At 41.6% G+C, this 14,359-nt stretch overlaps 1 protein-coding gene across 4 annotated transcripts in view; it reads left to right on the forward strand.

The window, feature by feature from the left end:
* Positions 1-14,359, forward strand: part of SLC25A45 (solute carrier family 25 member 45) — a 116,104-nt gene that overhangs the window by 3,642 nt on the left and 98,103 nt on the right. The window contains exon 1 of one of the 4 annotated variants that reach the window (XM_075326307.1): positions 12,397-12,448. The exons of the other annotated variants lie outside the window; for them this stretch is intronic. The gene's annotated coding sequence lies outside the window, so the exon portion shown is untranslated. Of the gene's footprint in view, positions 1-12,396; positions 12,449-14,359 lie in introns of those variants that run through there. 4 annotated transcript variants of the gene reach the window in all.

A 14,359-nucleotide genomic window follows, 5' to 3' on the forward strand; every position in this document is an offset into this window, starting at 1 on the left:
GTACCAAACGTTGTCTGCACACAGATTAGACATTTAGCATGTTAAGTGCGTAGCAACTAATATTTACATGCTGCCGAATGGGTAGGTAGTTATAGATGGCCGTGTGAACAGCTGTTGGAAATACACACACTAAAATTGACTTAGTCCAGACGTCAGCACGACTATTTATGCTTATGATAACTAAACAAGCAAGGTTGGAAAATAACTTGTAAATGCTGACATAGTAATAACATTGTAATACCTTTCCTCTATTATGTTTAACATTGTTTATTATTGATTAACATTCTAAAAGTGCAATTTGTTACAGAGAACTATTTTTTTTTTATTGCAAAAGAAATTTAGTTGAAATTTGTAACTCTTTGAGCTAGGTTTTTTAACTTTTTAAAATGGGACTTATATGGTTACCATTTAAAGGGAATGTGTCATAAAAATGATTTGCTGTTTAAATATGGTTTTGTTTTTCATTTATTTTTTTAAATATTTTTTTTTCCCCATATCCGTATCATTATGAAATAAAATACAGCAATCTTGCAGTTTTCACCATGGCCATTGTGGCTTTTTTAAACTCCCACTTCCTGATCAAGGCCAGCGTTAAGGTACCATCACACTAAGCAACATCGCTAGCAACATCGCTGCTGAGGCACAACTTGCTAGCGATGTTGCTTAGTGGGACATTCAGCAACAACCCGGCCCCTGCTGTGAGGTCGTTGGTTGTTGCTGAATGTCCTGGGCCATTTTTTAGTTGTTGCTCCCACTGTGAAGCGCACATCGCTGTGTGTGACAGCGACAGAGCAACAACTGAATGTGCAGGGAGCCGGCTTCTGCGGACACTGGTAACCACAGTAAACATCGGGTAACCAAGAAGCCCTTACCTTGGTTACCCGATATTTACCTTCGTTACCAGCGTCTGCCGCTCTCACGCTGTCAGTGCCGGCTCCTGCTCTGTGCACATGTAGCTGCAGTACACATCGGGTAATTAACCCCATGTGTACTGTAGCTAGGAGTGCAGGGAGCCAGCGCTAAGCAGTGTGCGCGGCTCCCTGCTCTCTGCACATGTAGCTGCAGTACACATCGGGTAATTAACCCCATGTGTACTGTAGCTAGGAGAGCAGGGAGCCAGCGCTAAGCGGTGTGCGCTGGTAACCAAGGTAAATATCGGGTTGGTTACCCGATATTTACCTTAGTTACCAAGCGCAGCATGCTTCCACGATTTTCCAGCGATCCCTGCCAGGTCAGGTTGCTGGTGGGATCGCTGGAGCGTCGCTTAGTGTGACATCTCACCAGCGACCTCCTAGCAACTTACCAGCGATCCCTATCAGGTTGTATCGTTGTTGGGATCGCTGGTAAGTTGTTTAGTGTGACTGGGCCTTTAATGGGAACCTGTCACCAGATTTGGTGACTATAAGCTGCGGCCACCACCAGTGAGCTCTTATATAAAGCATTCTAACATGCTGTATATAAGAGCCCAGGCCGCTGGGTAGAACGTAAAAATCACTTCATAATACTTACCTAAACGGTCGGTTCGGTGCAGACTGGTCGTATGGTCTGCAGGGCTGTGACAAGGTCGTCATTATCCACATTCATTAAACATTACTATCTAGACATCACTGCTACAGATGGTCCTGCCTTTGGCAAAAAAGTGTTAAGGCCCCGTCACACACAATGACTTACCAGCGATCCCGACAACGATATGACCTGACAAGGATCACTGGTAAGTCTCTGGGAGGTCGCTGGTGAGATGTCACACATGATACCTTACCAACAACACAGTAACAATCAGCGACCTGTATAATGATCTCGGCGGGCGTTGGGACCGTGTTAGGAGGTCGTTGGTAGGCGTCAAACACAGCGATGCGTCTTGCCCAGCAGGACATCGCCTTTGAAGAAAATGGTCCGAACCATTCGGCAACAACTAGCGATCTCACAGCAAGGGCCTGATCGCTTGTAGGTGTCACACATAACAAGATCGCTGGCGAGATCGTTGTGCGTCACAGAAACTGTGACTCAGCAACGATCTCGTTAGTGATCTCGTTGTGTGTGACGGGGCCTTTAGAGCAAGCTCCATGGTCTTATTCTCAACCGTAGGGATTTAAAAGTCAGCTATTGCTTGTCAATTCCATTGTGTGATCTTATAGGACAACCAGGAAAGTCTAAAATGTGTTTGCCTCAAATTTTCATTTCCTGGAGCACATAGGCAGCACAAACTTCCCATAATAATTAAAATAATCACGATTGCTGTAAAAACATACATGGTGTGGGGGTCAGCTTACCCTCTTTATTGTAGAGAATGAGGGAGTGTTATTGCTAATTAACCTATCTTCTGTTCCAGCTAGAGATAAGGTATGAACCCATTGTGTCCTGCCGACGGATTCCAGGAAATGAAAATTTCAGGCAAACAAATCTTAAGCCTCCGTTACACATAGCGATGTCGTTAGCGAGATTGCTGAAACGTCACAGGTTTTGTGACGCAACAGTGACCTCGCTATGTGTGACACATAGCAGCGACTGGTCCCCCGCTGCGATATCGCCGATCGTACCTGAACGTCCTGGTTCATTTTTTGATCATTGGTGTCCTGCTGGGCAGCATGCATCACTGTGTTTTTGCTTTGTCTTTTCAACGCACGTCAGAATAACTGCTGTGTGACAGGGTCCCAACGACTGCTGAGGATCACCGTATTGCTGCTTCGTCGGTCGTTACTTAGATCTGCCTGTTTGACAGCTCACTGGCGACCATGTAGCGACGTACTAGCGATCCTGACCAGGTCGTATTGTTGTAATCTGTAACCAAGGTAAACATCGGGTAACCAAAGGAAGCCCTTTCCTTGGTTACCCGATATTTACTTTAGTTACAGCGTCCGCCGCTCTCACGCTGCCAGTGCCGGCTCCCTGCTCCCTGCACACAGCCAGAGTACACATCAGGAAATAAGCAAAGGTTTGCTTATTAACCCGATGTGTACTGTGGCTATGAGTGCAGGGAGCCAGCGCTAACTGGTGTGCGCTTGTAACAAAGGTAAATATCGGGTAACCAGAGAAGCACTTTGGTTGGTTACCTGATATTTACCTTAGTTACCAAGCGCAGCATCGCTTCCAAAGCGACGCGTGTCATTATGATCGCTGCTGCGTCTGCTGTGTTTGACAGCTAAGCAGCGATCATAACAGCGACTTACAAGGTGATGTCGTTGTTGCTGTCGCTATGTGTGAACCCAGCTTAATGCAGAAGGACTTTGGAATATTGTTGATTGCGCTCATTTACCAATCTGAACTGAGCGCATATAAATACAATCTAAATGTTTGAGTGTGATGGTGCAATATGTGAGCATTTAAGGACCCACTTTAAACTTTTGCCCAGGGTCCCACTTTGTCTAAAACTGGCCCTGCTCCTGTTCTTTCAGTAAACATGTATAATAGCAGCAATAAACCGACTGTGACTATCTTTTGTATTGAAACATCTAATGAACGTGTATGTACAAAGGTCACACTGTTGGGAGGGTGCAGATAGTGACATTGCCTATTGTAATTGGTGGATTCTGTATTGTTGGCTTTGTATAGAGCCTGTGATAACAATTAGACTTCTGAAAAGACTGATGTAACAAACAGGAAGATATAGGCTATGTGCACACACTACGTTTTTTTGACGCTGCGTTTTTGTGCGTTTTTTAGCGGTAAAAACGCACAGAAACACAGCGTCTTTAAAAACGCATGCGTTTTTATCGTGTTTTGGTGCCTTTTTGGCTGCATTTTGCTGCGTTTTTTCTCACAGCGTTTTTCTGCGTTTTTTTATCAGTGAACATTGTCATTAAAGATTGTTAGAAAAAAAAAAAGGTCTGATGTCATTTCCTTCTTCCATATGTTCTTCATTATCCACTAGTGTATGCAGGAGAGCAGACAGCTGCAGAACTACAAGGCTCAGCATGCTCCATCCAGGACTGTATGCTGGAGGGAGAGTCAGGGGGAGCAGACCTACAAGGCTCAGCATACTCCATCCACTACTGTATGCAGGAGAGCAGACAGCTGCAGAACTATAAGGCTCAGCATGCTCCATCCAGGATTGTATGCTGGAGGGAGAGTCAGGGGGAGCAGACCTACAAGGCTCAGCATACTCCATCCACTAGTGTATGCAGGAGAGCAGACAGCTGCAGACCTACAAGGCTCAGCATACTCCATCCACTAGTAAATCAAGAGGTTCACCAGCACAAGACTCCAGGCATCATATTCTTTAAAACGAAGATTCTTTATTCACTGATCATTAAAAAGTCCATGCTATAGTGGTTAAGCCCATGTTAGAGAGGACGCGTTTCGAACATCCAGTTCTTATTCAGTCTCTAAACCATCTAGTCACAGAACTACTTAAAAAGGGCTGGACCCACACATGTGGTCAAATGGAAAGAGAGAACAAGGTACTTGCAAAAACATTAACCCATTAGGTTGAATCACTTGATATGGCGCCATGGCGCCTATATACATATATAAACTAAGCAAGATTAATATGCAAACATCAATTCATTTCTTTTGTTTAGACCTTTAGGAAATCTTGTGCCCATTAAAAACATCCATTTTATTTCTCTTTGAAAAAGGATATCTTTCAAATTGCCACCTCTTCTGGGTAATTTAACTTTTTCAATGGCATTAACTCTCATGCCTTTCAAATCACCTGCATGCGCGTCACGAAAATGTTGGGACGCTCCTGATAATTTTCTAGTGGTGACATTGTTCACATCATAGATGTGTTCCGATATCCTTTTTCTAAGTGGGCGACAAGTACTGCCTATATATTGCAACTGACAAATAGTACAAGATATTAGATAAACTACATGGTCTGAACTGCAATTTATAAGTGACATTATTTTATAAGTTTTTTTGTCTGTATATGAAGAAAATTCCTTTACATTTGACATATAGCCACAAAGTCCACACATTCTGTGGCCACATTTAAAAGACCCTGTACTAGGTAACCAATTGCCGGTATTTTTTTCCCCATTACTGAAATCGCATCTATTTGTATGATCACTTGGTGATAACATGGATCCCAATGTGATGTTTCTTTTTGAAACAAATTTAACCCCATTTTTTAAAATATGATATAATGTGTCATCTGTAGATAAAATGGGTAAATATTTTTTGATGATTTTAATAACATCATAATAATTTTTACTATATGTTGTTGAAAAAACTACCGGCAATTCCTTTTGGGGATTATTTTTGTTTTTATTCATATCCAAATACTGTAACCTACTCTTTTTATTTGCTTTATTTTTGGCTTTTTGAAGATTTTTCCATTTATAACCTCTTGCTAAAAACCTTTTTTCAATGATATCGCATTCCACCTCAAAGTTTTCTTGAGTGGTGCAACACCTTCTAGCACGGACATATTCACCTGTAGGGATGTTATCTATGACATGTCTTGGATGGCAACTTCCCGCATGTAATAGCGAATTACCCGATATGGGTTTTCTATATAGACTGCAATTAATTTCACCGCTATCACTTTTTCCATGAAATTGTATATCCAAGAAATTAATTTTTGATACATCATGAAAAAAAGTGAAAAAAAGATTATGGGCATTATTGTTAATATAAGATATAAAATCATCAATTTTTTTATTTGGATTTTGCCATACAATAAGTACATCATCTATAAATCTCAGATATAATGCTATATCCGGGAAAAAGGGATTGCATTGATTAAAAATAAATTGTTCCTCCCACCAAAACATGAATATGCCCGCTAATGAAGGGGAAAATCGTGCGCCCATTGAACATCCCTGCAACTGAACATATCCCTTATTTAGAAAGGTGAAATAATTATTTTTCAGTAAAAATTCGGTAACATCCACCAAATAATTTTGAAGTTCACATGAGTAGTCAGAATATTTTTTGAGTAAATCTCTCAAAGCTAAAATGGCAAGAGAATGTGGAATGGATGTATATAGTGATTGAACATCACAAGTTAACCAGCTATAATTCTCCTGCCACTTCATTTGAGAGATAATACTCAACACATGTTTGCTATCCAGTACATATCCAGGGGACATCTTGGGAAGAAATTGTAAGTGGTTATCCAACCACTCTGCTAGATGTTCAGTATAAGAATCGATACCTGAGACAATTGGTCTCATTTTTGGGGGAAATTGATTTTTATGCGATTTGGGTAAGACATGCATTAATGGTACTAGACAAGAAGAGGGATTAAGATAATCCCTCAATTTTTCATCTATCAAACCCAAGTGCAAGCCTTCCTCCAAAATCTTTTCCAAGGATTTTTTGATACCTGCAGATGGGTCGTACTCAACTCTCCTGTAGGTATCGCAATCCTGTAGCATGGTTAAAACCTCTCTCTCATACAATCCTGTATCCAAAATTATGACTGCCCCCCCCTTGTCAGAATTTTTTATAATGATGTTCGAATTTTTTTGTAAAGAAACAACTGCATCCTTCTCAGTTTTAGACAAATTTTGAACCATATGTTCTTGTAAATGAGAAAGAGCAGTTAACTCTTTTTCTACTATATTTTGAAAGTCAGTCATTTGATCACACCTCGAGGGGATGGGGTAGAAATGTGGATTAGGAATGTTAAAATGAGAAACCGCACAATGTGTATTAGACTTAGTACCATTATCACTTGATAAATCATACAGATCTTGTAAAGCCATTTGCTCTTTAAATGACATATGAGATGACTTACAATTTCTTCCCAAGATGTCCCCTGGATATGTACTGGATAGCAAACATGTGTTGAGTATTATCTCTCAAATGAAGTGGCAGGAGAATTATAGCTGGTTAACTTGTGATGTTCAATCACTATATACATCCATTCCACATTCTCTTGCTATTTTAGCTTTGAGAGATTTACTCAAAAAATATTCTGACTACTCATGTGAACTTCAAAATTATTTGGTGGATGTTACCGAATTTTTACTGAAAAATAATTATTTCACCTTTCTAAATAAGGGATATGTTCAGTTGCAGGGATGTTCAATGGGCGCACGATTTTCCCCTTCATTAGCGGGCATATTCATGTTTTGGTGGGAGGAACAATTTATTTTTAATCAATGCAATCCCTTTTTCCCGGATATAGCATTATATCTGAGATTTATAGATGATGTACTTATTGTATGGCAAAATCCAAATAAAAAAATTGATGATTTTATATCTTATATTAACAATAATGCCCATAATCTTTTTTTCACTTTTTTTCATGATGTATCAAAAATTAATTTCTTGGATATACAATTTCATGGAAAAAGTGATAGCGGTGAAATTAATTGCAGTCTATATAGAAAACCCATATCGGGTAACTCGCTATTACATGCGGGAAGTTGCCATCCAAGACATGTCATAGATAACATCCCTACAGGTGAATATGTCCGTGCTAGAAGGTGTTGCACCACTCAAGAAAACTTTGAGGTGGAATGCGATATCATTGAAAAAAGGTTTTTAGCAAGAGGTTATAAATGGAAAAATCTTCAAAAAGCCAAAAATAAAGCAAATAAAAAGAGTAGGTTACAGTATTTGGATATGAATAAAAACAAAAATAATCCCCAAAAGGAATTGCCGGTAGTTTTTTCAACAACATATAGTAAAAATTATTATGATGTTATTAAAATCATCAAAAAATATTTACCCATTTTATCTACAGATGACACATTATATCATATTTTAAAAAATGGGGTTAAATTTGTTTCAAAAAGAAACATCACATTGGGATCCATGTTATCACCAAGTGATCATACAAATAGATGCGATTTCAGTAATGGGGAAAAAAATACCGGCAATTGGTTACCTAGTACAGGGTCTTTTAAATGTGGCCACAGAATGTGTGGACTTTGTGGCTATATGTCAAATGTAAAGGAATTTTCTTCATATACAGACAAAATAACTTATAAAATAATGTCACTTATAAATTGCAGTTCAGACCATGTAGTTTATCTAATATCTTGTACTATTTGTCAGTTGCAATATATAGGCAGTACTTGTCGCCCACTTAGAAAAAGGATATCGGAACACATCTATGATGTGAACAATGTCACCACTAGAAAATTATCAGGAGCGTCCCAACATTTTCGTGACGCGCATGCAGGTGATTTGAAAGGCATGAGAGTTAATGCCATTGAAAAAGTTAAATTACCCAGAAGAGGTGGCAATTTGAAAGATATCCTTTTTCAAAGAGAAATAAAATGGATGTTTTTAATGGGCACAAGATTTCCTAAAGGTCTAAACAAAAGAAATGAATTGATGTTTGCATATTAATCTTGCTTAGTTTATATATGTATATAGGCGCCATGGCGCCATATCAAGTGATTCAACCTACTGGGTTAATGTTTTTGCAAGTACCTTGTTCTCTCTTTCCATTTGACCACATGTGTGGGTCCAGCCCTTTTTAAGTAGTTCTGTGACTAGATGGTTTAGAGACTGAATAAGAACTGGATGTTCGAAACGCGTCCTCTCTAACATGGGCTTAACCACTATAGCATGGACTTTTTAATGATCAGTGAATAAAGAATCTTCGTTTTAAAGAATATGATGCCTGGAGTCTTGTGCTGGTGAACCTCTTGATTTTCTTCTGCATATGGATTGGCTTTCCAACTTTTTCTCCGTGCACAGCCCAGGATCCTTGGCTTCCATTCACACAGGTGAGCTGGGCAAAAACCTTTTACTTCATCCATCCACTAGTGTATGCAGGAGAGCAGACAGCTGCAGAACTACAAGGCTCAGCATGCTCCATCCAGGACTGTATGCTGGAGGGAGAGTCAGGGGGAGCAGACCTACAAGGCTCAGCATACTCCATCCACTACTGTATGCAGGAGAGCAGACATCTGCAGAACTACAAGGCTCAGCATGCTCCATCCAGGATTGTATGCTGGAGGGAGAGTCAGGGGGAGCAGACCTACAAGGCTCAGCATACTCCATCCACTAGTGTATGCAGGAGAGCAGACAGCTGCAGACCTACAAGGCTCAGCATACTCCATCCACTAGTGGATGCAGGGGAGCAGACAGCAGCTGCAGAACTGCAAGGCTCAGTAAGCTGCATCCAATAGTGTATGCAGGAGAGCAGACAGCAGCTGCAGAACTACAAGGCTCAGCATCCTCCATCCAATAGTGTATGCAGGAGAGCAGACAGCAACTGTTGAACTACAAGGCTCAGCATCCTCCTTCCAGGACTGTATGCAGGATTTCTTTGCCCCCCTAAACAGAAAAAATGACGTGGGCTTCGCCATATTTTTGTATGCTAGCCGGGTACAGCAGGCAGATACGGGCTGCCCCTAACCCCCAGCTGCCTATTTGTACCCGGCTGGGAACCAAAAATATAGGGAAGACCTTTTTTTTTTAATTATTTCATGAATTTCATGAAATAATTAAAACAAAAAAAATGATGTGAGCTTCGCCTAATTTTTGTGTCCAGCCGGGTACAACTAGGCAGCTGGGGATTGGAATCCACAGTGCAGGGTGCCCATGCTTTCTGGGCACCCCCGCTGAGAATTGCAGTCCGCAGCCACCCCAGAAAATGGCGCTTTCATAGAAGCGCCATCTTCTGGCGCTGTATCCAACTCTTTCAGCTGCCCTGATGACGGTGGCTCACTGGGTAATAATGGGGTTAGGGCTAGCTTTATATTATCAGCTGGCCCTAAGCCCGAAATTCATGGTGTCACGCCAATATTAGACATGGCCACCATGAATTTCTAGTAAAGATAAAAAAAAAACCACAACACACAGAAAAATATTTTTATTAGAAATAAAACACAACACAATTAGTGACTCCATCTTTATTGAAATAAAGAACCCCCCTCCGCAGTAATCCTGGGTCAGGGTCCCGCGCCGTCCAATCCGGATCCAATATCATCTGATCGGTTTGCTGGAAGGTTCAAGTGCCTGAATCACATCACACATCAGCTGATTGTATAAAAGCCGTTTATACAATCAGATGATGCATCGGTGCAAAAAAAAATAAAAATACTCACTTATGTGCTGATTACCGGCAGCTCCTGGAGCGAGTCTAATCCCGTCCGATCGCTGCAAGAGCTGCCGGTAATCAGGGATGAAGTCTCCTGACGACAGATTAGGCCGGCCGGGCGCTGGCGTCACCCCGAGACTTATGATCAGCTGACGCGTCAGGTGACTGCATCAGGTGATCCATCGCCAGGTCCTGCATCCATCACACGTACCCGGGGAGACTGCACATAGCCGGAGCGGCGGTACCGGGAAGAGGAGCTGGGAGCGGGCATGGCACCGGGAGTCTGCAGACAGGTGAGTATGACATTTTTTTTTTCTACTGTTCACTTTTGATTTCGCAGCTGCTTCCACCTCCCGCCCAGACATGGCGCCGCACGGCAGCAGACATGCACAGGACTAGAGGTGAAGCGGCGGTGACGGTACCGGGAGGATTCACGCTTCTGTATTTACTGACAGAAGGAATCCTCTTCCTGTACATATCACTTTACTACCCACCCCTTGCGTTTATAGCTGCGTTTTTGGTCTTAGAAACGCACCAAATGCACCAAAACGCAGCTATAATAACAATTTGCGTTTCTCATTGCGTCTTTCAACATTCCATTGCACTCCATGGATGAAAAACGCGGTGAAAAACGCGGGAATAATTGACATGCTGCATTTTTGTGGTCACCACAAAAACGCAGCTGAAAAAAATGCTGTGTGCAGACAGCAAAAATGAAAACTCATAGACTTTGCTGGGGGAAGCAAAGTCCTGCAGTTTTCTGGGCAAAAACGCACCCGAAAAATGCGCAAAAACGCACTGTGTGAACTTACCCATAGTCTAAATTAGCACAAGTCCACTTTGTAAAAAGCAAGATTTGTAACTTTTTTTTTAAAATACAGTTTGTGACTAAAAAAAGAACATTTACAAAAAAAAAATCACACAAAACCTGATTTAAGCAATCTTATTAAACATTCCCTTTAAGATAGTGCCTCACTACAGAAGTAAATGCGGGAGAAAAGCTGCCTCAATCAAAATGTCACATAATTGTGCCATAATGAGGGTGCATTTAGACAGGCTAATCTAAGCATCTTAATGAAGTTGTCCACTACTTGGACAATCCCTCCTCATTTGCTATGTTTGGTCCTATTACAATAAAAAAGCTTATACTCACCTACGGTACCGACACTGTTCCAGCAGTACTGTTTTGAGGGAGTTGAGGATCTCTGAAGTTTAAATAAGTAAACATTGCCATCTGGTGGCCAAAAATTGTAAGAACAGTAACAACTAGAGAACATCTGGAACTAAAAAGGGAATCGTCAGTTTCCTAGAGGGCAGGGATAAGAAGAGATCAGTTGTGATCTCAGATGACAGTTGTGTCGCAGTTACTTGTAAATATAAAAGGCCTGGACAGGCCAAGAGGAGAGAATGTGGGGCGAGAATTCTCTTACAGGAAGATTGTGTGGCAATAAAGTGGGCTTTCGGCCCCATCGCCATAAAATGGTCCTAGAGTGGTCAGATCCCGGAGACGGCCTAAGCTATACTTGAGAGAGGAAGATACATGACCTGAGCAGAAGATCGGTGACTCAAGCTAAGAGAGAACTCCATGAAATTTAATGCCAGTAGAAACCTGTGACTCATGCCAGTAGAAGCCTGTGACAAATGCCAGTAAAAGCCCGTGACTCGCGCCAGTAGAAGACCGTGACCTGGGCCAGTAGAAGACCATGACCTGAGCCAGTAGAAGACCGTGACCTGAGCCAGTAGAAAACCATGACCTGAGCCAGTGAAGGACTCTTGATCAGCAGAAGATCGGGCTGTTGCATCCTGCTCAGACATAAAGCATTGAATGGGAACTTGGACCGTGCTTCAAAGCACAAAGGTGGACAGCCAGTGAGCGGTGTGCAGAGTCCCCCAATTTGGACATGTGGCCTAGTGAGTAGCGTCCCTGACTCCGCTAGGGCCTGTACACTGTATAGTTTTGTTTAGATAAGTAGACAACAGTAGCGACTAGAGTGACGCTGATGTTTCCCTGCTAGAGGGATCTAGAGCTCGATAATGCTGACGGTGACAGTTAGTGGTAAGAATAATACAGTATTTAGAATACCGAGATTGCATTCCATATTTTTGGTGCTGCTGATTAATCCTCTGTGAAATAGCCTGATTTACTACGGTTACTTGTGCTATAACAATATCTCAATTTAAAGTGCTAATCATTGATTTGTATATAGTTAATAAACTATTGTTGGTTCATTCACCACTGCCTCCTCATTGTCTGTGTCATTGCATCCGATCACCTGCTGACACTGGTGCCTATTTTCCCAGGGCTCACGTGAGGTTGTGACGTCTTTCGAGCACTGCGCCCAAACACTGCCGACATCTCTCTCTCCGTCGTCAGATATATGAATAATTATCAGGAAGTGAGAGCTGTGGCTGTCGCTTACTTCCATTTAATTACTTACATGTCTGAAGGCAGAGAGAGTGATTGGTCACGGGGCTGCTGGAACAGTGTTGGTACAGGAGGTGAGTATAAGCTTTTATATTTTAATATGGCCAAACATAGGAAATGAGAAGGGGTTGTCCTAATAATAGACATGCCCTTTAATGTTTTTCTATGTGCAAGTCAATCATTCATTGCCTATTTACGGTACTTGGGCAGATAAATACTGATAGGAACATGAAGAATGTTATCATGATTGTCCTGTCCCCACACAGCATCATGTTATTTTATTATATGCATCTGTTGACATTGAGTGATGTGCTGCTGATTAATAATTCATTTTTCTGTGCTGCAATGCATTTCAGCTGGATGCTGGATGTGCACTCACATCCAGCTGAAACAGATGCTGGGGCTGGCAGGCCTCCTGCACCACCGGGCCCGGTGCAGTTGTTACGCCCCTGGTTCCTGACGCTTTTTTCCAGCATCGCTCCTGTCCCTCGGCACCATCTTGTGTCTGTAACATCTGATGGCCTGAAGTCAGAAGTAACATTCATAAGTGCTCAATGCAACTCTATGAGGCCAGAAACAGGATCTCATGGACTTGTATTGAAGAGTGACCACTGGATCTGCCGACAGGTCACAAACTACTGGAGGCCGATGGGATCATCGGTAATAGAGGGTGAAGACACTGGAGGGTGAGTATAAGACTTTAGATTAAAAGCACCACCTGAGCTCTAAAAAAAAAGAAACCGCTAGAGTGACATTTTAAAATAAATATAATAGCGCCCACCCCTTTAATATTACAGTGCATTATATTATTACTCTTACAACACTAGCATTATGACAAACTTTTATTAATTTTTTGGGGGCAATAATGAACAATAGTAGAGGACTCATAACGTTAAAACAATTAAAAATATATCCTAATACATGTAAAGTGTATTTAATAACATTTCTAGATTCTGTGTATTAGAAATAACATTTTAATTTAACCAAAATGCATCTGAACATTGATTACTTGTGCATTAATTTATGAAAAAAGAATTAAAACACTGTAGGTTAATATAGTGATTGGTGATGAATTGATACAAGATCAAAGTATAAACAAAATCTCAGTGCAGGTTCATTGCAAAATGCGTTGTTACAGAAGTGGGAAATCACAGGTAATCAATATAATTCATATTAGGAGCTTGTCAGGAGTCTTAATGACTCATAAATTATCCAAAAAATAACACCATGATAACACAGTCTCTATTAGATGCATTGAAGGGGGTTTTCAATTCTTTAAAGGGACCTGTCACCACTTTTTTGGTTATGAGCTGCGGCCACCACCACCGGGCTCTTATGTACAACATTCTAACATGCTGCATATAAGAGCCCAGCTGGGGGTATAACATAAAAAACACTTTATAATACTTACCTAACGGTCGCTCTGCGGTGGATGAGAGCCAAATGGGCGTCTCCGTTGTCCGGTGCCGGAGCCCCCTCTTTCGGCCATCTTTGTTCTCCTTCTTCTCTAGCCACGGTGCATGACGGGTCCGACGTCATACACACTCGCCGGCATTCAGGTCCTGAGCAGGCGAGTGTATATGACATAGTCGCATCATGCACACAGGCTTCAGAAAGAAGCCGAAGATGGCCGAAAGGGGAGGCGCCCGCACCGGACAACGGAGACGCCCATTAGGCCCTATTCCACCACAGAGCGACCGTTAGGTAAGTATTATAAAGTGTTTTTTTATGTTGTCACAGCGGCCTGGGCTCTTATATACAGCATGTTAGAATGCTGTATATAAGAGCCCCGTGTTGGTGGCCGCAGCTTATACAGAAAAAAAGTGGTGACAGGTTCCCTTTAAAACTCATGAGACATCTTTAGAAGACCGTCAGTTTTAGATTGACACTCACTGGCCTAATATTAAAAGGAATCTGTAAAGCTGTCTATATGGGCATGTAGGTCACAGGAAGCTGAATAAAATAATTCCTTATTATCTATGATA

The sequence above is a fragment of the Anomaloglossus baeobatrachus genome, chromosome 10, assembly GCF_048569485.1.
Source record: "Anomaloglossus baeobatrachus isolate aAnoBae1 chromosome 10, aAnoBae1.hap1, whole genome shotgun sequence".
NCBI lineage: Eukaryota > Metazoa > Chordata > Amphibia > Anura > Aromobatidae > Anomaloglossus > Anomaloglossus baeobatrachus.